Source organism: Sus scrofa, chromosome 17 (assembly GCF_054392235.1).
Source record: "Sus scrofa isolate SSC_HxYL_T2T_F1_AM1 chromosome 17, Sscrofa_HxYL_maternal_Yorkshire_Landrace_v2.0, whole genome shotgun sequence".
Taxonomy (NCBI): Eukaryota; Metazoa; Chordata; class Mammalia; order Artiodactyla; family Suidae; genus Sus; species Sus scrofa.
The window spans coordinates 27268503-27292843 of NC_139399.1; the positions used below are offsets into that span (position 1 = coordinate 27268503).

Consider the following 24341-nt stretch of genomic DNA (forward strand, 5'->3'; position numbering starts at 1 on the left):
ACATGTAAGAAATGAAAATGGACCTATTTAAGTCCATCCCAGAACTTCTAAGTCAGAAACTAAGTGGCGAACTGTGTGTGGACAAGTCCTATAGGTGATTCTGATTTGCTAAAGTTGGAGATCCTCTATCCTGGGTTAGTACACTTATGCTATTGTTCATAAGCTGGGTGCTTAGAGTACATTGCAGTAATGTGTTCGACCAGTGAGTTTTGAATGCCTACTCTGTGCTGGCTATTGTCATACTTGTAGGTGTCACCATTTCAGAGAAAAACCAGAAGTGTACCCTGGGGAACAAACAGTCAAATAAAGACATAAATAAATATAAGATCCCAACCGTCAGCTCTGATAATTTCTGGGAAGGAAAGAACTGTGATATAGAGCTCATGGCAAGGGGTGGAAGATGGGGGAGTTGCCACAAAGTCTTTCCTCAGCAAGTGATGTGCAGGGGCCTGTGGAAACAATGGGTTCTTGCCTTGCTGCACATTGCAATCACCTGGAGAACCTTACAAAAGCCACTTCTCAGGCTGCATAGCAGACCAGTCCAATCAGAAAGCTTGTGGGGGGTGGAGTTCCAGGCATTTTTTTTTTTTTTTTTAAGATCACTGGGTATTTCCAATTTGCACTCCAGGTTTAAAGCCTCTGCATTAAAGGCTGCACAGGAAGTATTTAGAGGTGATGGGAGATCAGGGAGCGTGAAGTTAGTGTCAAAACAAAGAGGCTTTGATAGAGCAAAAAATGTTCAGAAGGCATAAGATTGATCCATGAATAATGTACTCAAATAATACATTTAATAGATGAATAGAGCAGATTAGCATCTAATTGCAAGCTACTTAGTAATACATATATTTAGAAGAGCAGACAAATTAGGAAGACACAAGTGGAAAATAGAATATGCAGAGACAGATGAACTCTGGTAGAGGAGGCTGCACTTACTTCACATGAAAATTTTCAATAAGCATTTCCAGAGTGACTGCTAAGTCCTCTCTACTAGAAGCTCTGAGGACAAACCTGAATTTGCAAAGCTTTCCCACCCCACAGTAATCTCAAGGTCTTCTGATGTAATGCTCCTAGCAAGGAGAAACAGCTTTTGTTTTAATATAAAATTGTAACATGATTATGGTTATGTATCTATTCAGGTGGAAAACAAACAGAAAACATGAACCAAGGCTGTTTAAGTAACTGGATCTAGTTAGTTGTAAAAAGCATATTGTCTGAGACTCAAATGTGAAAGATTGATTGTATTATTGACCTTAATTAATAGCTCCCCTGTATCCATACTCTGTACAATGAAACTTCTTAGCAACTTCCATCCAGAGATAGTCTCAAAACTAAAATTGTAAAAGATACATGCACCCCTATGTTCATAACAACACTATTCACAATAACCAAGACATGTAAACAACGTAAATGTCCATTGACACATGAATGGATAAAGAAGATGTGGTATACATATACAATGGACTATTACTCAGCCATTAAAAGCTAATGAAATAATGCCATTTGCAGCAACATGGATGGACCTAGGAATTATCATACTAAGTGAAGTAAGTCAGGAAGAGAAAGACAAATACCATAGGATATCACTTATATGTAGAATCTAAAATATGACACAAATGAACTTATCTAAGAGATAGAAACAGAATCATGGACATAGAGAACAGACCTGTGATTGTAATGGGGGTGGCAGGGGAGGGTTGGACTGGGAACTTGGGACTAGTAGATGCAATCTATTATACGGAGAAGGAATAAAGCACAAGGTCCTACCGTATAGCACAGGGAACTATATTCAGTATCCTGTAATAAACCATAATGGAAAAGAAAATGAAAAAAGTTTATATGTTATTATATTCATTTATATTTATGTATATATGTACACACACATATAAATGCACATATGGATATATATGTATATATAGAAATATATAAATGAATCAATTTTCTGTAAACCAGAAACTAACACAACATTGTAAATCAACTATACTTCAATTCAAAAAAAATTCTTAAAAAAAGATAACCTCTCTTGGCTGGCCTTGTGAATTTGCTTTGACCAGTAGAAATCCCAGGAATTGATGATATGCCACACTTCTTGGTCTCATAAGTCTCACACGATCTTTTTCTCTTTCTCAGCTAGCCCAATGGAGAATGTGAGACGTCCATAGCTCAAACCTCCCCATTGCCTCAGCCAACACCCCCAGACTCAGAGCTGCCTAAGTGACTTGTGGGGACCACAGACACTTGATGGAGGCCGGCCAAGACAAGAGGAAGCATTCACTTGAACCCAGCCTCAACTGCTGACCTGCAGAATCGTAAGTTCAATAAATGGTTATACTTTTAAATCATTAGGTTTGGGTGTGGCTTGTTAGGCAGCAATAGCTAACTGATAAAATAAGTTTTAGGAAACTTTACAATAATTTCCATCACACAGTTTTTGCAAGGAGTCAGGAGACTCCTGAGCAATGATTCTTGTGAGAACAATGTTAGCTGAAATTAACCAACTATGCCAACTGTGCTTTCTCTATGCAGCTGTCAACCTCTGCTGTTTTACTGTAATATAATTATCAAATTAATTTGGTTCAAACCAAAGACAGGGAGGTTTCTAAGTAGCAAGGATTTGTCTGTTTTGGTAGAAATGAGGAAAATGTTATTGTAATTGTGTGATAATGCTATTTATTGGCAGGAGTGATTTTGGAGCAAGAAGCTCCAAGATGGATTTTTATTCTATTACAAAAATAATCACAGAATAATCTGATTAATAATCCTGCTTCTGAATCCAAGAGCACAAATTTAATTAAAAATGTATAAAATAGGACACACGAACAAGTCACTGTTTTCCTCACTCTTCAATGTGTGTATGTGTGTCTCATAGTGCATTTGCCTTATTATCAGTCTTGATAAACTCTGAGGGAGAAAGCCACTTGATTTTGTCGTGAAATGTCTCCAACACATCTTCCAGAGTGTGGTGTCTGCTTTCGGGCCTCCGTGTCTGAGTGCCATTTGCTAAAGGCCTTTCCCCATAAGGAGCTGGGTCACTTATTAGATGTGGTCGGAGGAGGCAAGAGAGCGTGAGAAACTTGGAGTGGAGGTGGGGGTCCTGTTCCATGGTGATACATTCTGGGTTATGCCCTTTTAATGATATCTGTATATGTTTTCTTTCTTTGAAAATACATGTGTGTGTGTGTGTGTGTGTGTGTGTAATATCTACAATGTCAGAATCCTAAAGTTGGGAAATTGGAATTTTAAAAAATATATTAAACTTTTGATTTTAAAACACCATTTATTTGCTAAGTTCCTGAAATATCCATTTTCAGTACTTGAAGAGGTCTGTGCTTCTGAGAAGTGCATTGGTTTCCTGGCTGGGGGTGTAGTGGTTCTCCCTCTGTCCACTTCTGCCAGCATCATTCTCCATTTTCCCTGAAGTGGAGTTTGAGGGGACCACCTGCCATGGATCGCGGGTCCATGGAAATAGTTCAGAGGCTCCTGGGCAAGACAGTGTCCTACAGTTGATTTGAGACTGATTTGGAAACTGGAAGACTTGGCTGTAATTCCTGCCCTGCCGCTATGTGCTGAGTGATCTTGGGGGAGCCGTTCAGCCACCAACTAGTTCTCATTTCATTTAGGAAAGAAAGAAATTGGAGTTGACAACCTTTTTAGTCCCTTTATAGCTATTTATTATGACAGTAACTGGGCAATGTTGGAAGACGGTATCCATTGACATGCCCACCATATATATAATTTTCATTTGTTTTGTTTCAAGAGCTAAAATATTAGAATAAAAAACTTTAAGGCATTCCCCCCATCTGACTGTAAAAGCCATGCTTTGAACTAAAAAGTCTTTAATGCCCTTGCAATTGAATATTGAATATGAAGTAATTTAGAAGTATTTCCATTTAATATGTTTAACGTGAAAATTTTGATGATTAAATGGGTATGTTTAAATTTTGGGGGGAGTTTTTATTCATATGAACTTGGAATAATGCATGTTGATTCCCTGGTTCTGGAACTCCTTACTGGAGGAGTGATAGATCTTTTAGCAACTGCATTAAGCCGTCTCTACAAAAACATATTCCAATGCAAAAATTTGGTTAAGGAGTTTTATTGTTATCCAGAGGATTCTACCCTTTTAAGGGAAGAAAGCCTTTTTTTGGGAAAAACATTTTTTGATCAACTTTGGCTAAGGCTTAAGCAGTGATTTATGGATTTCAGTTGACCTACTTGTTATGGGTCTAGACAAAATGAGCTCTCTATTGATAAGATATCTCCTGTGATTATACTTTATCTTTGGAACGGGATCTAAGGATGGAAGAAAGAGAGATGATGGGAAATATATATCTTCTTTTCCCTGAGAAAGCTTTGGAGAAAGGCATCCTTTAGCACATAGTTCCTCCCTCATTTCATGGGTAGTAAACTCTGATGTGTCACATCCTGAAGTTTGTGTGATCAGATGTGCCTTCTCTGGCGTAAGGTACTTATAAGGACAATAAAGCCAGGAACTAACCCTTTACATGGCATGATGTTTTGCTCTGTTATACTGATATGACAGTTGGGACAGGCTGGTTTATGTGTCACAGTCTTAGAGTATTTCTTATTCGCACTGCTCACTACATTCTCAATCTAAAGTTTACCAATCTTGACAGTGACTACCTAGTAGGTATTTGCTGGTGTTCTGTTTGCTTTGTTTTGTGTTGGGGTGTGTGTGTGTGTGTGTGTGTCTGCATGCACTTTTTATTGAAGTGTGGTCCAAATGCAGACGAGTGAACATATCATAAACAGACAGCTTGATGCATTTTACAAACGGTATAACCAACACCCAGATCAAGGAACAACCCTTTTCCAGCTCCCCCAGGACTCTGCCTCCCACTTCTTTCCTGACCCAGTGTAACCTCCCTCTTGACTTCTAACTGCATAGTTTAATTTTACTTATTTTTGTCTTTATATAACATGGGCTATTACAGTCTTACTCTTTAGAGTCTTCCTTCTTTCACTCAACATTATGCTCATGGGATTCTTCCATATCATTGTCTTCGCTGTTTTGTAGTTCATTGTATGAATATATGTGACTCATTTATCCGTATTCCACTGTTGGGGCGCCTTTGGGCAGTTTTCCCTTTGGGGCTATCACCAATAATGCTGCTCTGAACATTCTAGTGCATATCTTCCAGGGAACGTAGGTCCACTTCTCTTGGGAATATGCCTAAATGTGAAATTTGTGGGTCATAGGTATATATATTTCTTCCTAAGTATAATGTTAGAGTTGGGTATGCAGAATTGACTAAATTATGAAACCAAACATTCATTTGTTTGACACCTGAAGTAAGTACTGTTTGAGGAAGAGAGAAGAATCTGAAAAAAACATGACATTTTTACTCATGGGTCTATGTTCCAAGCTTTTGAGCTAACATTGTCTGTTCTTCTCTCTCAGTGGTGGGATTTTGAAAGTGTGCTGACACAGCCACTTTCTGCGGGGCTGCTCCTGGCCCAGGGTTCTTGCCACATAAACTCTTCTAGCCCAGACCTTGTGAGTGTTACGGGAAGTGGCCTTGGTTCTTTTGTGTTCGTTTCCGGCCCCAGGTTGCTCATCGCTCCCTGTGCCCATTTGAGGTAACACACCGACAGTTGTCAAGATGAATCATGGCTTTTTCTCAGACACACAGGGAGACCGAGTTTGTGACTAATAGACAAATCCTCTGGACATGGGCTGAGCCACCAAGAGCCACCCTTGTCCAGGCAAGTTCAGGCCTGAGGTGCAGCTTCTGACAGACAGCAGGGAAAGCAAGCATTGGCAGAACGGTTGTGTTATTTGCATCTCTGATTTTGAAGACGCTTTGCTTTCTCTTAATCCCCTCTAGCACCTCCAAAAAGTCGTATTAGCCTATTTGTGGCCCCTGATGTGTGTCTGCCTGTTTATGCATGTGCTCAGAATCCAGGGAGTGTGGCATAAATATTAAAAACTTCAAGGGAGATGTGGTCTCAAGGCCGATGCCAGTGGGCATTGAGCACTGCCTTCCTCCTGCCCATTTTTTACTCTCTCTGACTCTCCCCGACTCTTCTGCACAGAGCTCATTGGATTAAAATAGTGAAGGACTTGAAAGCTTTGAAGAGAAATGAAATGTGAGGAAGGACAGTGAGGATCTTTGGGTGGGAGGTACTGATTGTCTGTAAATGTTTCAGGTATCCTTAGATTTTCTTGGAAATCATTTCCCAATTGGCTCAAGTTGGCTTTCTCAAATGTTACTCAAAAGTTGTGTGTGCATGTGTGTTAGGAAGATGTGACTACCAGGTTTTGCAGTCTCCTATGTGCTGCCGATTCTGCTGCATCTTCATGGAACCAGCCCTCATAGTTGCAAAAGAACATTCCGATGTGTATGTATTGGGTGACATTTTGAATCCCTTGGACTAGGCCTTCTCATTTTGCAATGTCCTTTTGTATTAGTTCCACTCAAAGAAAGACTTGCACCCTGTTGCTTGAAGGACAGAAGAGGTGGGGCTTTAACTTAATTTCAGGAGACTGGACAATTTCATTCTCACCTGCTGAAAGCACCATGTTTATTGAAAAGGAACTTTCTGAGTGAGCTCAATTAAGCCCAGACAGTTTAATTTAACTTGTTCCTAATTGTAAGGGGTTATTTTTTCTGGCATGGAGCCACTCAGAATTTTATCTGCAAGTTCTCCAGATAATCTCCATCTTCGTACACAATTTTCTCAGAGATACTCAGAATTCCGCTGCAGTGGGACATTCCAGGTTCTCTCCTCTCCTCTCTCTCTCTGTCTCTCTATTTCTCTATCTCTTGAGTATGGTTTATATCACTTGAGGTTGTATAGATTAGTAGAGGTTGGAATATCTACAGCTTGTCTCCAGAGGTCAAGGCTGTTTCCCTGTAGAACTGGAGGGATCAAACAATGGCAGGCCCCATCCCTATATTCAGTGATTCATTCTTTGTCTCAAACTTCCGGCTGTTATGGCCTGACCATTGTTACAGAGAAGGGCCTATTGCCCTCTCTTATGGGAAAAGAGGATAGAGATTTAGGGATGGAGGAGTTAACCTTAGGGAAAGAAGTATCAACAGTCTCTACCCTAGTGCTTTCCAAGTGTGGCCCCTGGACCTGCAGCATCAGCATCACTTGAAAACATCTTAGATAAGCAAATCTATTCAATCAGAAATTCTGGGGCTGGGCCCAGCAATCTGTGTTTTAACAAGAAAGTCTAAAGTTTGAGATTAATTTCTATTATAAAAAATTACCTTTGCCAGTCTTAAATATTAAGATACTATAAGCTTTGGGAGAAATGTGGCTGTTTTTTGTTTTGTTTTGTTTTTGCTATTTGCTTTTGATTTTCAGTGGTGGTATTTTGTATTGTAAAATGAGAGATATAAAATAAACACATGAAAATATTAGGTTCAATTTCCTTAACCCTGGGCTCTCTTCTCCAGGGGAAAGATGATAGGAGAATTTTGGAGAAATATACGGAATGTCTACCTTTTCACCTTGTATGTATGAAAAGAGTGTGATTACATTTCTTATCTTAGGCTTGTAACCTAAATGCCTTCTAGACAAGGCTCTCTCTCCCTCTTGACTTTTTTGAGTAAGTTTCCAACAGTCTCTTTTTGATCTTTTCTTTTATGTAGTTGCTTCAAAACGGTTTTTGGTTTTCTATTTTCCTTCTTTTTCTTTCCAGAAATTTCTCTTAGGGCATCCTTAATTATGGTCTCCTCTTGAGTATATATGACAACAGAGAACTCTGAGTTACAACTGTAAATAGCAGAATCCAGAAGAAGACTGTCTGACCATAGCTAGGCCAACAAGTCATGATAGTTGTTCCACAGCTTGTCAATCGTGGGATAAATAAAGGACCTGAGGGCTTACTTCCTAAACCATCAAACTGACGTGTGATTTGGTGTGATGGGGAGGAGAGCATGGAACAACAAATCATCGTGTGTTAATTTCCATGTCAAATTGATGGAAAGCTTTGACACCTGCCCATTTGCTTATTGAATGATCAACCCCCATGTCCATCAGGGTTCTAGTTAACATACAATAGTCTGCCTCTACCTTAAGTATGTGCAAGCATTTTCGAAATGCATGGTATACTTCTCAAGTAAGTTATAACATTGGCTGGTGAGTTTTAGATCTTCTTTTCTCCTTAAAGCAAGCATAAATTAGAAATTTAGGACTTCCTGATGTGGCACAGCAGTTAACAAATCCAACTAGTATCCATGAGAATGCAGGTTCTATCCATGAGAATGCGGGTTTGATTCCTGGCCTCACTCAGTGGGTTAAGGATCCAGCATTGCTGTGAGCTGTGGTGTAGGTCACAGATGTGGCTTGATCTCACATTGCTATGTCCGTGGTGTAATCTGACAGTTATAGCTCCTATTGGACCCCTAGCCTGGGACTTCCATATGTCATGAGTGTGGCCCTAAAAAGCCAAAAAGAAAGAAAAGGAAAAGAAACAAAACACTCCCCTCTCCTATTAAAAAAAAAAAAAAAGATGAAAAGAATAGTTGATCCCATTGGAAAACCAGACATTATGCAAGTACCCAAAATATAATCATATGGATTGAAACTTTAGGAAGCAAATGAGCTATTTTAAAGAGATAGCAAACTGATAAAGAGACCTCTACTTTGTTGTAGAACAATTTCTTAAGTATGTCAGGATAAAGATGAAAGTATATCTAGAATAGGTAAACTACACTGTAAGAACAAATGTAAACATCTTATACTTATGTCTCAGAGGAACATTTTCTTTGCAAGAGGAAACCATGGGAGACCTTGCAAAATGCTTCAGGAAAAGAAGGCACTGCAATTACTTATTGGTAAGCAAGCACGGGCTCTGTGTTATAACTGTTTTTCTCTTTAAAACTTGAAAGCTCCACTCCCCTCTGCTGTCTTCAAAAGCATTTCACACCAGGGAAAGTGGCATCGTGAAGCCCTGCTGGCTAGAGATGTCTGGAGCTGAAGTCTTAGGTCCCTGCCTGCCCCCAGTCACTGTGCTCTCTCCTCCTTGCTTCACCCACCACATCCAGCTGTCTTCATAGGGGCCAAGCTTGGAGCCAGGTTAGTCCCAGAATGCCCTAGAGCCCTGAGATGCCTCCATCTCATTTGTTTGTTTATTCTTTCCCTACCAGTCAGATCGAGCTTTTCATTAAGCTGAAGGGTAGGATTCTTGAATCAAATCCAACTGATAGAATCTGAGCACTATGCTTTCAAACACATTTGACTAATATTAGTCTCAGTGCTTTCAGAAAGGTACTTTAAAAATCACTTATTGAAATATAATTTACATACAATAAAATATCAGGAAGTGTAGTTTGATGACGTAGGCTAATGTATACAGCTGTCCTACCAGTTAAGAAAGACAGCATTTCCATCAGTCCAGAAAGATCTCTGTTGTCTCTTAGCAGTCACGTCACTCCCCACCCCTGCCCCAGGCAACCACTGATCTGATTTCTATCACCATAGATTAACTTTGCCTGTCCTAGAACTTCACACAAATGGAGTCATAGAGTATATACAATTTTACATCTGGCTTCTTTCACTCAGCATAATGTAAACATCCAAACTTGCACTGCAGCCTAACATTTTCTTTGAAAGAAGAAACCATGAGATGCTTTGAGAAACCTTCAGGAAAAGAAGCAAGGTCACCTGTTTTGTTACGCATAGCATTTTGGTCTTTTGCATCATTGAGTAATATTCTATTCTATGAATATGTCCAGTCCCCCTTAATGGATATTTGGGCTGTTTCCAGTTTGGGGATATTGTAGATTAAAACTCTATGAACATTTATGTATATGTCTTTCTGTGGACATATGTTTTGATTTCTCTTGAGTAAATACCTAGGAGATGGAATTGCTTGATCATGTTTAACTTTGTAAGCAATGGCCAAATTATTTTTCATAGTGGTCATTCATAATCAGTCTATAAGGGTTTCAGTTTTTCCCCCTACTTGTGAAATTTGATATCATTAGTCTTTTTAATTTTAGGCATTCTAGTAGGCTTGAGTGGCATTTTATTGTGGGATGATCAGGTTTTTTTTGTTTGCTTTGTTTTTGTTTTTTCAATTTTTGCTCCCCTTTCAGGTTTCCTTGATGGTAACTCTAACAAGGGGCCAATCAGGGAGTTCCCGTTGTGGCATAGCGTAAACAAATCCAACAAGTACCCATGAGGACACAGGTTTGATCCCTGGCTTCGCTCAGTGGGTTAAGGATCAGGTGTTGCCATGAGCTGAGGTGTAGGTTGCAGATGCAGCTCGGACCTTGCATTGCTGTGGCTGTGGCTAGCAGCTATAGCTCCAATTCAACCCCTAAGCTGGGGACTTCCATGTTCCATGGGTGTAGCCCTAAAAAGCAAAAAAAAAAAAAAAAAAAAAAAAATCAAGGGAGTAATCCAATTAAAATGTAGAGATGTAAAAAATTGCCCAGAATGAGATGGAACGAGATCACTAGCTCATTTTCACAGCTCATTAACTATTGGCCTGTGATCAAACTGCAAACTTTAGGGCATTATTTCTCTTTTCCCCCTTTCTTGGAAATTTAGTATATCTGAATACCTTATCTTCCAACATTAAAATTTCTTTAAAGAAGGCAAAAATTGAAGGAAGTCATTTTATTAGTTTCCTATGGCTGCCATAACAAATTACCTCAGACTTGGTGGCTGAAAACAGTGGAAATTTATTCTATCACCCTTCTGGAGACCAGAAGTCTAAAATCAGCTTCCCTGGGCCAAAATCAAGGTATCTATAGGGCCGCTTTCCCTCCAGAGACTCTAGGGGAGAATTCGTTCCCTGCCTCTTCCACTTTCTGGTGGCTGCTGGCATTTCTTGGCTTGTGGCCAGTCACTCCAATCTCTGATTCTCTATTCATTGATACCTTTGTGTGTGTCTGCCTTTCTCCTGTAAGATCCCTTGTGATTATGTTGCTCAACTGGATAATCAGGATTATCCAGGATTACCCCATCTCAAAACCCTCAACTTAATCACATCTGCAAAGGCCTTTTTCCCAAATAAGGTAATATTTATAGGTTCCAAGAATTACGATCCAATATTTTGGGAGCTTTGGGGAGTAGATTTTTCAGTTTAGCACAGACATAGAACCTTAGAGCTAGTTGTGTCTAAAGATGAGGTTCCTTTTTCTCTTTTGAGGAAGAGAGGTAAAGGATGCCTGGAAGACTAAGAAAAATATATGAATATACAGACTCTATGAAATTCCTCTAGGTTCCTATGACCCTCTGGAACCCATTCATGAATATCAGGAATAAAATGCAATTTGGAGGAGAAATGGAACCCAAACCCAGGTTCACTAGACAGTATTATTGTTCATAATTCTTTCTTCCTCCCAGCCCTTCTCAAGGATTCCCTGCAGGCAGGCCCTTCTTCCTCTATCCCTGTACTGAGTTTGGGTTTCACCACATGACTTGGCCAGTGTGATGTGACCAGAAGTGCTACTGTGTAGGTCCAAATTGGGGCTTTAAGAGTCTTGGCAAGCTTCCATAAGCCCATCTGGAGCATTTATTTCCACCATGAAAATATCTTGTCTCAAGTGGCCTGTACCTAACCCAGAGCTCGGCATCCAGCCTGGCCTAGATAAGCTCAGCAAACTCCTGGACAACAGCTTACCTGAAGATCCATGAGCATGAATTAAATGTTTGTTGTAAGCCACTGAGATATTTGAGTTCTTAGGTAGCATTGTCACAGCAAAAGCTGATCGATATACTATAATTAAATCTCCATCTACCTTCCTACTCTGGCAGACTATCTTGGACAGGGGAGAAAGGAAACCTTAGGGTATTCCTTGCTTTTCTCTCTCTAAAGTCATAAAGTACCAGTTAAATAGCCAGCTCCACATTTCTCTTTCTTGCTGCACTTTGGAAATGAATCAAAAGAGCTTCCTAAACCAAAGGCACTCTAGTCCCCAAAGGAAATGCCCAATCATGATACTTTAAATGGTCTGCAACATCAAATGGCTTATAACTCCAAAAAGGAAAATGAACAAAATGAACAGTTTTCTTCTCTCAATTTAAAGTGAACCCCAATTTCACAATATCTAGAAGACAAAGGAAGGTGGGAGAAAGGCTGCCATATTTTTTTCCTGGCATCTGGGGAAACATTCATCTTTCCTCCTAATTTTTCAATGATTTCTGATTTCAGGCACCAAATAAGAGAGGATGGAGTTGGGGGTGGGTAGAGTCAAGAGCTCCAACTCTGGACCTGAACATCTATAAAACAGGCAATCACCATGCTTCCCCCATGGATTCCACAATATAGACTGCATTTTGGTTTCATCCTTAGGCAAAAGTTCATTGTGTGCCATGCAAGTATTTGCAAAACACATGTGGATCTGAGGTTACTTTTGGTAAAACAAACAAAAAACAGTATCCCCTCCCCCAAACTTCACCTAATTGTCTTCACTTAATTAATAGCAGTGTGCTGTATGCATGCACTCTTCTTATAGGATCATTTGGTAGCAAATTGTAGCCAAGTTTTTAACCTGGAGAAATGCTTATAAATCCTAAAATTCTATTATCTAAGAATTTTCCTTTAAATGAGATTTTGTTGCTGTTGTTCAATAATACAAAAAGCAAAGATAATGGAAATTCACAGTTGCCTTAAATGAACTCCTACACTGAGTTAAGTATTAAGGGTTTTCCCCCCTAAAATTAGCAAGTGATGCTTGGGGAAAATATAAAAAACTGATTTAAAAATAGCTCTAGAAGTTTCCGATCATGGTGCAGTGGAAACAAATTTGACTAGGAACCATGAAGTTTTGGGTTCAATCCCTGGCTTTGCTCAGTGGGTTAAGGATCTGGTGTTGCCCTGAGCTGGGTGTAGGTCACAGACGCGGCTCGGATCCTGCCTTGCTGTGGCTGTGGTGTGGGCTGGCAGTTGTAGCTCCAATTAGACCCCTAGCCTGGGAACCTCCATATGCTGTGGGTGTGGCCCTAAAAAGCAAAAATAATAATAATAATAATAATAATAATAAAAGTAGCTCTAAAATTCAATAGTGCTGATAGCATTATAGATAAAAGAATATGAGAATTTGGAGAATGCATGTCAGAGATAGCAGTTTGTAGTTCTATTTTATGACGCATTTGGAGGAATAGGAAGTTTATCACATCAAGCTTCCCTCACCTGTAATACTGACAGTCTGAACTTTGTTCAGCTGGATATATTTAAAGTCATTAACATGTAACAGATACAAAAGTGGTTCTGTCCCATCCATTTGAAGTTTCCAACATAAATGATTACTTCGCATAGTACACTTACAGTCAGGTCTGTTTTGTATCAATGCTAAATGAAAATGGAAAAATAAAGCCAGAGAAGATGCTAAAGTTCACTGATGTAGTAAAAAGCGGAAAGAAAGCAAAATGACATTCCATTTTCCAAAAAGCTACCAGCTCTGCCTTTGATGTTGAGATTGTTCAATTACCATGGAAAGTGAAAGATGTTCCAGAATCATTAAATTGTCGTTTTCCCCCATCCTGAACATTGTAGTGCATTTCCTGTCTCAGTGGAGCAAGATGAATTAGGTTCAGGAGTCTCCATGGAAAGGCCACTTTTCATTCTGTGTAACACTGACCTTTTTTTCCCTTTCTAATAAATACAGTCTCGAAGTTCTCTTTACCTACGGATGTATTCCTGTCTCGAATGGCATTCAGGTTCTTATGCTATCCTGTAGTTTTATTCTCTTCTGAGATACCATCACTTTTGTAGTATTTAAGTAGTTGGGTATTACTTTATGCTTTATGGGGTCCTTCAGCTTGTTTGAGATATAATAGTTGACGCTGGCCTTCTCATAGAAAGCAACACCAAAAAATTGAGTTATTTTAAAATATCCACTTTGTTGGCTCTATGACAGCTAGTCAACAGAGAGAGAAATGGATTTGATAATGATTATCAGTTGGGTCTCAGACTCTTCCTCTTGCTTGTTCAACACATATGCCGAGGACAAACCTGGCTTAAAACATACCTAAAAGATTTATGTGGACCCTATTAAGCAGAGGCAGACAAAGCTTAGTGAGATGGCATGATCTGGATAATGGAGCTCTGTGGTTGGAAGACCACATTCTGATTCTGGTTCCACCTGGTTTTATTAACCTCTCAAAGTTAATATTATTTAGTTACAGCAGAGTCAGGGTCAGCTTTGTTCAGCTGTTTCCTACTGATGGAGTGAATATAAGCATCTACTTGATTCTCTGGCTTAATTCCTTTTTTTCTCTTTGGATGGTATCTCCTTCACCACATCTTCAGGTTAAGTTATACCCAAGAGCCAGAACTAATCTTGTTCTTATGGGTTCAGTGTCCTAGAAGATGAAGTATTAATGCAACCATATTACCCATTTCTAGAAAATGGGCTTCTCTCCTGATTTTGAGACCTAGCTGAACTCTCTTCCATTTTCCATTCTGGGTTTCTCTCTAATGCCCGTTATCCTTGAGTCCCTATCTTAACAAATGCTAAGTACCAGTGTCTGGCATGCCAAGTCCCTACTCAAGATCCATAACTGGGCCCTGATTCCCTGCCCTTGGGCTGCATGATAATAGTAATACTGATAATAGCAGCTGATGAACAAGTGCATGCTTACTACAAGGGCCCAACACTAAGCTTGTGTCTCAATACTTCCCAGAGTTGGGAGAAATATTTTCCTATTAAAAATTATGTAGTTGTTTTAATATGCATTAGACACATTTTTTAATTTTTTTCATGATTTTTATTTTTCCATTACAGTTGAAACATTTTTGTATTTTAAAAAGTTATGAGCTTGTTTTAATTGGATCCAAAAAATACAGACAAATCATATTTCAAACCTGTGATTTTATGGATATTATTGCATGGATAAGGCTAAAGGAGAAGAAAGAGTAAATTTAAACATGGCAAATATGGCTTTTTTTTCTCATGAAGCTCCTATTTCTACAGATGGTCCCACTGGGTGCCTAGCTTCTCAGGGGCACCTCTTCCTTTTATCCCTCCAGGCTAGGGGTGAGAATGTCTTTAAGTGGTTGCTAATTTTGGAATTACCTTAATATCGTCTTTTGACTCTCAGCTTCTCCATTGTCTGTTGACCAAAGATTGATATTAAATTCTTCCTGTTATAAAAATGTAATTAATTAAACTCAAAAGCTTTTACACAGCAAAGGAAACCATTAAAAATAGAAAAGACAACCCACCAAATGGGAGAAAATCCCTACGAAGGATGCAGCTGACAAGGGCCTAATCTTCAAAGTATATAAACAGCTAATACAACTCAACAATAACAACCACAACAACCCAATCAAAAGATGGTCAGTAAACCTAAACAGACATTTCCCCCAAGAAGATATATGGATGGCCAGTAGACACCTGAAAAAATGCTGAACGTCACTAATTATTAGAGAAATGCAAATCAAAACTATAATCAGGTCCCACCTCACACCAGTCAGAATGGCCATCATTTAAAAAATCAACAATTGGAGTTCCCGTTGTGGCTCAGTGGTTAACGAATCCAACTAGGAACTATGAGGTTGCAGGTTCGATCCCTGGCCTTGCTTAGTGGGTTAAGCATCCGGCGTTGCCATGAGCTGTGGTATAGGTTGCAGACATGGCTCGGATCCTGCATTGCTGTGGCTCTGGTGTAGGCCCATGGCTACAGCTCGGATTCGACCCCTAGCCTGAGAACCTCCATATGCCATGGGAGTGGTCCAAGAAATCACACACACACACAAAAAAGTCAACAATTAACAAATGCTGGAGAGGGTGGAGAAAAGGGAACCCTCCTTCACTTGGTGGGAATGTAAATTGGTACAACCACTATGGAAAACAGTATGAAGTTTCCTCAGAAAACTAAATATAGAACTACCATGTGATCCAGCAGCCCCACTCCTGAGCATATATCTGGACAAATCTTTGATTCAAAAAGATACATGAGTCCCTGTGTTAATTGTAGCACTATTTGCAATGGCCAAGACATGGAAACAACCTAAATGTCCATCCACAGATGAATGGATACAGATTTGGTACATATATACAATGGAATACTGTTCAGCCATCAAAAAGAAAAAACTAATGCCATTTGCAGCAACATGGATACAACTAGAGATTATCATACTAAGTGAAGTATGTTAGAGAAAGACAAATATGATATCACTTATATGTGGAATCTAAAACATGACACAAATGAACAGAACAGAATAGACTCAGGGACATGGAGAACAAACTTGTGGTTTGCCACGAGTGAGGCAGGAGGGGGTGGGATGGACTGGGAATTTGGGGTTGGTAGATGCAAACTATTACATTTAAAGTGGATAAACAATGAGGTCCTACTATATAGCACAGGAAACTCTATCCAATCTCTTGGGGTAGAACATGATGGAAGATAGTATGAGAAAAAGAATGTATGACTGGGTCACTATGCTCTACAGCAGAAATTGACACAACACTGTAAATCAACTATAATAAAATGTAATAAATAAAAATGTAAAGTGATCCCTGCTTTCCTTGTTAGACCCTGCCTGACACAAACACATGTCTTGATCACACCTTTATATAATGGTTGAGATAACTAGAGTTCTATAAGCTTAGCAACTTGCCCAGTATCTTATAACAGACAAGAAATAGAATTGAAATCTAGGCCTCTTTGACTTAACAGTCTATTCTCTTGACCACTGCTTCTTCACTGAGCATTTTTATTGTCCTCACAGACTTGCCTGAAACCAGTCACATGTATGAATGGCCATTATGACCTGCAGATTTACTCCCAATGAACAGTATTTCTTCCCCACAGTAGAGTTGCTCTCCAGAAATCTCCTGCACCAGAGACTGTCCATTTCCTGCTCTCCACTCAGTACACTCCCACCTATATCAACTAACTGTTTCTTCCTTCAAGTATTTAGGTGATTACTTTATTCCTCAGAAGATTCTTATGGTCCCAGATCTGGAATGACTCTAGAATCATCTTAACTATATCTGTCAGAATACCAGCAGAAAAGAGATGGCAAAGTCAGATCAGGATAATTCAAGAAGCAGGTGGCAGATTGTATTTAGCAAAGATGATGACACTGATGTTTATATACATATATATACACACACATATATGTGTATATATATGTGTGTGTGTGTGTGTGTGTGTATATATATATATATATATATTTTTTTTTTAGAGGTAAGGCCATAAAAGGCAATATGGTTCTCTCTCTCCCTCTCCCTCTCTCTCTCACACACACACGCTATGGGAAGTCAGGTGCCACACTCAAACTTGCTCACCATGTGAGTAAGCCACCGTGGAACTGTACCATCTAAGTCCAAATGACTGAAGACGCCTCTTGCCCCCCCTGCCCAACTCCCCACAACATATAACTGCAACCACATGAGTGACCTTAGGGAACTGCCTTGCTAAGCCCTTCCCAAATCCTTGACCAATGGAACTGTGAAAGCAAACACATGAGTATTATTTTAAGCTACTACCTGCTATAGTAGTAGTAGCTACAATAGTACTACTATTAGTAGTAGTAATAGATAACCAAACAGAGGGTTGAATAAAGGGGCTATTGAAAAAGTTTGTGGCAGGCTGAGAATAAGGACAGAGGTGGCGCAGGGTCTGAGCTTTTGATGACCAGGCTGTGACCACTCCGATGCCTTGGAAGCTGTGGAGAGAGGTCCACCTGGAGAGAAGCAGTGATTTTTGGTCAAGGGATGCAGCTAGCCTGACATAGTCTCTCAGAGAAATAACTGGGAAGAATAACATCTCAACATCATTCTCTTTTAAGTATCTGGTGAAGCTCCACCATTGGGAGCTAGATGGCCAAATCCAAGCACCAGAGGATGAGTTAGCCTTTCATAAAGAAACACACTGGGAGTGTTGAGATGTTTGATGAGCAGGAAAAATATACAAGAATGAAGCAAGCTTTTAACAAGATATGTCTTGTCCACATTTTATCTCTAGCTTGAGTCTTCCTAGACGACCCAGTGCTGCCACCCTCCAATAATCCTACCTCTACTGGCCAGTGAGGGCATGGTCAGCTTTATCATTTCTCATCCCGTTTTTTTCTGTGAATTGTCAACAAAGTTGATACTAGTTACATTAGTTGGAGAACTCAAATCCCTTAAGAAATGCCAGATAGGATTTTATTGGCAAAAATATTCTATCCAATGAGTTAAAGTCTAAATTTCCCGGTTTCTCCCTCTCTTTTGGTTTTACATTGACAAGTCTATCTCTTGATCTTTCTTCCTTTTCTCCTGTTTTCATTCATTCCTTCTGCTACTAATAACCTCAAACTGTCCATATGGATCATCTCCCTGGTCTCACAACTCACTTACTGTTTAAATGCCTAAGGTACATTATGTTCTAGCAAGTCAGACTTCATGGGTAAACACACTTTTATCTCCTAATGTACCTAAATCCACTGGGCTCCCTTTTCATCATCTTATTTACGTCTAGAAGAAGAAATCAGAACCATCAGCAATCTTTACTCACCTGGTTCCATGTTCTTTTTTTAATTTTTAGTGATAAATTACTATTTTAAACTTGTAGATTTTTCAGGAGCAATCTTAAATGATCCTCTTACCACCTAATTAAAATAAGACATTAGCAAAGTTTCATGGTTGTAATAATAGTCATTTGGATTAAACTTATTACATGTTCTTTTAAAAATGTGATTAGAACCTAGATTCTCAACCAAGATTGAGAGTGTATTTTTCATTCTCGGTAACCTGATAATAAATTTCAGTGGGGGAGTTGATGCTAAATCATACATGTAAGTTTGGTCAAATTTTGTCCTCATAGGAACCTACTTTCTCTTTAGAAGAGAATCATGATTTTTTTTTTTTTACTCATCAGATAATTAATGGACATTTATTAAGCCAACAGCATTATGTTAGATGATGACAAGGAAGAGATGAACAGTCATAATTAGTGTCCTTAAGGAAGAATGATGTTTAATCAAGGACCAAATTCCTCCTTTAAGTGTTACGTCTTTACTCTCTTCATAGTAAACCTCATTTAGAAAACACCTTACAGATTATTAACAATGCTGGCCAAAAAGAAGCCTGTTTGTATATCTGCAATAGATGTCAAAGACATCTATTTATAGACACTCATCTGCATTTATGACACAGGGAGAAGACTGTGGTTCAAAGGTATAGACACATAGAGGCTTAATTAAGGTGGAACAACTAATTGGTCGTAGACAGGAAATCATTTTCATACAACTTCAGGATTTCTAGTCCAATATTCTTTCACATTAGACTGAGTTTATTTGCTCTAAAAGGTGTGTTGTTTTCCAGATCCATAAAGCTAATAAACATTTTGATGAACCTTAATAAGCTTTCCTACAGTGGACACAGTGTCTGGCATACCCTAGGTATCTAGCAGTTATTTGCTGAATGAAACAAGTATAGGAACCTTCAGATAAACCCAGTCAAATTCTGTTTCCTTTCTCTTCCAGTCTGCATTATGCAATGTTATCCTCAAGTCAACCCTAAATCTATTTTCCCAGAAGCAATGAGTGGTTTTCTACAAGCATGCTATTTCTGGGATCTTGTTTGGCTCCAGCATTTTTTAAAAAAGAGCCTTGACTTTCCAGATTTGAGTAGCAGCTGCTTTTTTGAATGATATACAGGACTACACATGCTTTTTTTCTGCCTGTTTCTTTCCTCCTGAAACCCAGAGGGATTGACATCAAGGATTGTGATTAATGGTGCCTGAGTATTTCCCTTGCCCTCCTCCACACTTTTGTACTAAGAGTGTCTTTCTTTAGAAACATCTATCTCCATCTCCGTCTTGGTTTCTCACGTGTTTTTCTTTGCGATGAGAATCTACTTAGCAAGCTCCTTTCCAATTCCTTTGCCCTATTTCCTGTTATTTTATCATCTGGTGTGTTTCCCTTTTCCACCCATTTTCACACGTTGGTTATTAATTTTCCTTCGTTATGGAAGGGAGTTACATTTGTGGATATTCTCCTTCGAACCAAGTAATGTTTTGTTTATCCATATATCATCTCCATTAATTCATTCAGTCTTATAAGGTGAGTTATATGATTTCTGTTTTTCAGATGAGAAAGTACAGGTATGGTGTTGTCACGTAATTCACACAGATTCACACATTGTAGTTGGATCATCCAAATCCCAGGCTGCTCCCACTTGTATGTCTAGTAATAAAGAAGGTGCGCAAAGTCTTCTTGGTCATTTTGGTAGTGACAGTACCATACCATCACTGTTTTCATTCATTTAATTAGGAAGCAGCTAAGTGGAAGTTTAGACTTGGAAAGGCTGATATGGGAAGGAGAAATAGAAAAGAGAAGCAAAGGCCAAATGTCTAATTTTTCCTCCAACCTCAGCAGAGCCCTCAAGACTACACTGGATTGTGTTAGATTCTCTCTTAATTTCCTATGAGTAAATTCCAAAATTTTGCTACTCCTTTCAAATCCTCTACCCTACTCAACCCTTCTTATTCCTAGAGGTCATCTCATTTCATAATCCTGTCAAAATAGAGACTGACTCTCAGCCAGTGTACCCACCTATATTTGCTCTTTCCTAGAGAGAGAAAGCCCCTGTGGATCCGGCCACACTGGCTGTCATTCTCTTTTACTTTCCAGCCAAGCTTCTTGCCAAAGAACCTCAACTACGTCTTTACCATCATGTGGATCCTTTTACCCCCTCCTCCCCACACTCAGGTCTGACTTGGCTTTGTCTGTCCAATGGTACTAATATATTGCCATGATAAAAGTTACCACTTCTTGTCCCCTTCATCGCTCTGTGACATTTTGCATTACTAGTCATTCCACCTTTGTAACTCTTCCAGTTCTCTGGCATTTGAGAACCAACTGGTTCTTCTCTCAGGTTTGTTTTTTGTTTGCTTGTTTGTTTGTTTTTATGGCTTGCTTAACCTTTAGCATGTGGGACCCCTCAAAATTCTGGTCTTAGTCCTTTTTTCCTAATAGAACTCATTCTTATGGTCCACTGCCACCTCAAAATTATAGTGAACTCCTCTTTTGAGCTTTAGATTTATAAAAATAATTGCTTGACCCTCCATTCTGAACATTCAATAGATCCTTCAACTTTCCCTCCCAACCCCCACTAAACCTGCTTTTCCTTCCGTAATCCATCTGTCAGTTAATGGTATCAGTATTTGTCTATCTTGAACCAGAAACTGAGAAGCTACCCATAAATCTTTCTCCTTCCCATCAAATCAATTCCATCTTGTCCCATAAAATCAATCAGTCCCCTAGTCATGATCATTTTATCTTCAAACACTACTTGAACCTGTCCTACTGATTCCTTCTGTCACCCTCAAACCGTTTCTCACCAGTGGTATAACAGAAGCCATCAAACTGATCTCTCTGGCTCCATTTCCTCTTTTTACTATATTCATTCATGCAAGAGTAAGCCATGTAAAAGTTTAAATAAAAGTAGAAATCACGGGAGTTCCCGTCGTGGCGCAGTGGTTAACGAATCCAACTAGGAATCATGAGGTTGCAGGTTTGATCCCTGGCCTCACTCAGTGGGTTAAGGATCCAGCATTGCAGATGTGGCTTGGCTCCCGTGTGGCTCTGGCATAGGCCAGTGGCTGCAGCTCCAATTAGACCCCTGGCCTGGGGACTTCCATATGCCACAGGTGCAGCCCTAGAAAAAGACAAAAAAAAAAAAAAAAGTAGAAATCACTCTTTCCTGCTTGACCATTCTTCAGTGGCATCACTTCATAAACATGTAAAATTAGAGATGCATAGCACACCATGAAAGGGCTCCCCTAGCCTCACCCCTGACCACCTCTCTAGTTCCTTCAACCATTTGTCATCTAAAGCTTTTTCACCCCTACCTTGCCGATACTTCAATTCCTTGTCTAAGCTCTTCTTTTGCTTGGAATATTCTCTTTCCCTTTTCCTCCCTCCATTTGCCTAAGTCATCCCTATCTTTTAAACACTAGCTTGGAATTTTCTCCATGAAATCTTAGCCAAATCCCTAATCAAGAGTAGGAATATCTATCACAATACCCTGAGTAGGAGCTTAATAAATATTTGGTGAATTCTCTTCAAGCTTCTGACCACATCTTGACTTCATCTCCTAATTTAAAGATAATATGGAAACTATAAGGCAAGAATTCCTTCATCTTCCTGAATTCAAATATTCAATTCAACCTACAACAAATTCTTCTTCTTTCCTGTTACTCTAGAGTTTCTTTCAAAAGTGGAACTAAATAAGAGCAGTAATAGTGTAAACTGCAATAATAAGCACATACACATTAAACCTTAGGAGGAGAGGAAGAGAGAGGAGACATTATAAATGGGCCAAATTCTCATTTTTTAAAACAGTTATGTAGGGAATATTTAGAAGGATCAAAATTGGAAAGGATGATTTGTCTTTGGGGAGTAAGAGCAGGGGTGAAAAGTGGGGAATTGATGATTTCTCTAATGATATATTTATTTCCATTATAAGTATTACTTTGCAGTCAAGAATGTCTGATCTAAGATAGGCAACTTAGCAAAAGGAGTGCTAATGCATATCTTTCAGGGATGTTATAGTTGAATATGTTAATAAATATCAAGGAACTTTCTAATTTTTAGGTGGTTTAACTATCTTATTTTGTTAAGAAAAAGTTTATATTATTTCCATGCAAATTAATCACGTGAGCTGATTTCCCAGCTACCATCTATTTTGGAATCAATTTCTTTCTAATGACTGTCAATATCTGCATTGTCCAGGACAAATTAATTTTACTAAATCCATGTAACAACAGCATTAACAAAGAAGAATCTGCTAAAAGTAATGCCATCAATTACACTTGCCATTGATGCAGAAAACAGAGTTTACCTAAAAGTCATTGGCAGATTTTTTTTTTTAAACAAAGATTCTGCTCTTCATATAATGGACTGTGGAAGTTATAGGAAATATTGAAAGAATAGAGGAATCTTCTGCTATTGAGGGGCTCACAGCATTGACAATTCACTGCATTTGTGAAAAAGCATTTGAAATGGATCCAAGGATGCAACTGCTAGATTTTAATATCTAAATATTTCTTTATATAATATTGCCTGCATGTTGAGTCAGGAGATAGTGCTATAAACTGTATTGAGTATTGTGGGATTCTTTTTAACATGCTAATTTTTGATTGACTTACAAGCATGATTGTGTCTCCAGAAAAAAAGAAGTAACTATATTAAGTCCTGAAAACATTTTAGTTCCTGTTGTTATATGTAAATTTCTCTCTCTCGCTCGTTTTTTTTTTTTTTTTTCTCCAAGCATAGTTGGGGTTCATAAGAGTTTTTCAAAAACATCAGAAAGTTGGTATAGCAGGTCTCTTTCCTGTCCTCAGAGGAATGTTTTATGATCATTTTAATGAGCCATTTCCTTATTTGGTAAAGGTTATATTCTCATCACAAAACTACAATTACATGTCTTTTTAAGCATATCTCTTACTGTTTATGACCCAGCCTTATTTTTTTGAGGCTATCACTTTCATATCTGTTACACATAGCACTTAAACAATGCCCTATCTTTCTGTCTAAGTATGACAAATTCTGCACCGGCAATACTGTTTAATCTTCTAATAAAATAAATTATATAAAAGTACTTTAGCTTTTTGCTTCTTAATTACTCAAATTTGGGGCCCAGCTGGGGCTCATCTTTGACAATCCTCACTCTATCAGATAAAGGGAGAATTGTTTAAAACTATTCTGGATTTGTTGTAAGCAATGGACCAACTTTATCTCAAAGTTGATATCTGATAAAAGGAAAATATTAATACTGAATCAAAATGAAGGATATTTTGAGACTTCACTCTGTTCAAATGGTCCCAATTCATTATAATGATGAACCTGAAGACATTTTTATTTAATAGCTTCATTTAGCTATTATGAAAGCTTTTAAAAACAACTTTTCTTCAGGCATCTTTTCTTTTGAAAATTTACTGAGTGACTAAAATCAGGAATTTTTAAAATTTAAGTGTTCTTCATGGAGTTCCCATTGTGGCACAGCAAAAATGAATCTGACTAGTATCCATGAGGACATGGGTTCGATCCCTGGCCTTACTCAGTGGGTCAGGGATCTAGTGTTGCCGTGAACTGTGGTGTAAGTTGCAGATGTGTCTCGGATCCTGCATTGCTGTGGCTGTGACTGGCAGCTGCAGCTCTGATTCAAGCCCTAGCCTAGGAACTTCCATATACCTCAGATGCAGTCCTAAACCAAAAATTTAAGATTATTTCTTTTACAATGTTATGTTACTTTTGTGTACAGCAAAGTGATTCAGTTGTGTATACACACACACATAATGTATATTCTTTTTTAGATTATTTTCTTATATAGATTATTACAAGGTATTGGATATAATTCCCTGTGCTATATATAGTAGTTCTTTGTAGTTTATCTGTTTTATATTTAGTAGTGCAT

The 24341-nt window shown here is 38.7% G+C and overlaps 1 long non-coding RNA gene across 4 annotated transcripts in view; it reads left to right on the plus strand.

Annotated features, from left to right (window-relative positions):
• The window catches only part of LOC106506610 (uncharacterized), a 421075-nt gene that overhangs the window by 204573 nt on the left and 192161 nt on the right, over positions 1–24341 (plus strand). For all 4 annotated transcript variants that reach the window (XR_014831925.1, XR_014831926.1, XR_014831928.1 and 1 more), the window contains exon 3: positions 2128–2306. This is a non-coding gene — a long non-coding RNA (uncharacterized LOC106506610). The remainder of the gene's footprint in view (positions 1–2127; positions 2307–24341) is intronic.